Source organism: Lutra lutra, chromosome 6, assembly GCF_902655055.1.
Source record: "Lutra lutra chromosome 6, mLutLut1.2, whole genome shotgun sequence".
Lineage (NCBI taxonomy): Eukaryota > Metazoa > Chordata > Mammalia > Carnivora > Mustelidae > Lutra > Lutra lutra.
The window spans coordinates 23,124,689-23,127,398 of NC_062283.1; the positions used below are offsets into that span (position 1 = coordinate 23,124,689).

General features: G+C 37.5%; 1 pseudogene; it reads left to right on the forward strand.

Moving 5' to 3' along the window:
• Positions 1–1,005: 1,005 nt before the first annotated feature.
• On the forward strand, positions 1,006–1,554 carry LOC125101542 (CCAAT/enhancer-binding protein gamma-like; annotated as a pseudogene).
• The last annotated feature ends 1,156 nt before the right edge of the window (positions 1,555–2,710 follow it).

The window sequence follows — 2,710 nt, forward strand, 5'->3', positions numbered from 1 at the left end:
CCCCCAGGGGCCTCCCAGACACCGATGTAGGGACCTTGCTGCCAGTTTATAGGTCTATCTGCATGGATCAATCACAGAGCTTGGAGTGCCATCTTATTCTGTTAGTTATAGTAGATGGAGTGAGACTCTTTTATTTAAATTTAGATAAATTTTTTATTAGAAAATATTTTTGGTGACAGATTTATACATATAAGAAACTAAGTTGAGCTTTAAAAAATATTGATATGGGAATTGAATGAAACTAACTATGAAACATTGTTACACTGGTGGGATTCTCATCATAACTGTGTGGAGGAATGGAGTTTGGTTACATATTTACCTATTTATTTATGTATCTATTTACTTGGCTTAAAATGAAAGGAATTTGTTCTTTCACATTTCTGGAGGCATATATATATATATATATATATATATATACGTATATATATATATACGTATATATATATATTCAACAGGCACATATATATACCTGCACACACACACACATTCATGTTGCTCTGCAACCCAATTTTAGATTAATTTTTGACTGAGCTATAATTACTACAGAAGAGTACACAAATCTGAAACTCAGAGCTCAATGAATTTTCACAAAATGAACATTCCCATGTAATCTAAATTAGGATCCGAATTCACATTATAATACCCAAAGAAGTCCTCTGCATGCCCTTCCCATCACTACCCACCTCCAAAATGTAACCGTGATCTTAGTTTTACCTCTGTAAAATTAAATTTGCTGGTTTTGAACTTTATGTAAATAAAATTATCTAGATTCCAAGATGACGATTGTCCTTAGGAAGCATACAACCTACCTGGACAAACAAGACTTGCAGAAACAAAAATGTAAATCACACTAAAAATGTAATTAATAATTAAAGCTCATGATTCCCAGGCACTTTTTTAGAACCTGATAAACTGATTCTAAATTTTCCTGGGGAACCACAACTCTTCCTCGTTAACTCATGGGGCACTCCTAGTGGAGGCTGCCTGGAGTTGGGTGGGCTGGAGATGCAGGTACATGTGAAGATTTCTGGGCAGCTTAGTGTGGAAACCATTGGGTCACCTTGTTCTCATTTCTACCTGTCCTGTGTCAGTGAGGGAGAGCGTCCAAATGAGCAAGAGAGCACAGTGGAACAATACTTGGAGAAGACGTGTTATTCATACTCAGACTCATGCCCGCGGCTTACAGCTTATACCATCTGGTGCCTGCTGGCCCTGGGGGTGAGGACGAAGCTGTGCCTCCAAGCAAGCAAAGCAAAAAGAGTTCGCCCATGAATCGTAACAGTGATGAGCATCCTCGACATAAGAGGAGGAACAACATGGCTGTGGGAAAAAAAAAAAAAATTGTTGAAAAGCAAGCAGAAGGCAGAGTATTTGCCGCAGAGAGGAAATCAGCTCAAAGAAGGGAATGAACGGCTGGAAGCAAAATTTAGATTGCTGACTAAGGAATTAAGTGTACTGAAAGATTTGTTTCTTGAGCATGCACACAACCTGTCAGAGAACGTGCAACCCAGTAGCGCTGAAAATACAACAACTTCTGATAGTGCAGGACAGTAGACCTCATAGTGTCCACAATTCACAACTTGCGGTGTGACCACCTACCTACACCCCTCGTATCAATGGCCGAACACTGTCCTGTTCCATTATTCAAAGATCCACTGAAGGTTGTTTTCTAGGATAAGCACTGAAGACTAGTTAGCTAAAAATATTAGGCATGTGATTTGAAGATCTAGTTTTAAATGATAGGGATTTTTTTTTTTTTGAGAGGACAAAAGATAATTTTAAGAAATATGAGGCGGGGGAAAGCCCTGGATCATGATGTTCTTAATGAATCCTTACTTCCCAAGTAAAAAATTAAAAAATAAAATAAAATAAAATTCAAAAAAATCAACTTCATTAGGAAGAAGAATGGATAAGAACCAACCAGAAAAAATTGAAAAGCATAACAAGTGTGATTAGGAAGAGGGAGTACTTATACTATCAGTTATCCAGAAGAACTAGAAGACCATTGCTGTAATCAAAAGTCTGTAATAATTTGAGATCAAAAGGATAATAGACACTGATTCAAGAATGTGTGTGTGTGTGTGTGTGTGTGTGAGAGAGAGAGAGAGAGAGAGAGACAGAGAGAGAGATAAAATTGGCATTTTAAATTGGTGGGAAAAGATTTATATTGAATATCGATAAATTCTTGGGAAATAATGACAGATGCTTCATCATAAGTCTCAGATGAACCAGAGGTTAAATGTAAAAATGAATAGAAGAAAACACAGGTGAATATTTATGTCATCTTTGGTGTGGGGAAGGTCTTTTCTATAGCAAAGAGCCTAGACAATTATAACCTATAATGATAGAAAAAGTAGATCAGTGGTTGCCTGGGGCCAGGGGTAGAGGTGGGGACTATCTGGAAAGGTGACAACTATAGGGTTCTGAGAACAACAAGAGAGTTATCCCCAGTGTGCAAACATACCTCAAGTCAGCCTGTGTGTACCTCCTAATCTTCCATTGGCCAAATCAAGTTGCATGGCCAAAACAGATTTGAGGATTGGAGAAACAGATTCCAAGTCTTGACAATAGGCAAATACTGTGTGGACAGGTTTTGCTCTCTACCACATATTGTTAAATAATAAACTTTAGAAACCATATGAATTTTCAATAATAAGGAAGTGGTCAAACAAAATGTAATTCAACCATACAATGGGCAATGCATGCTTTT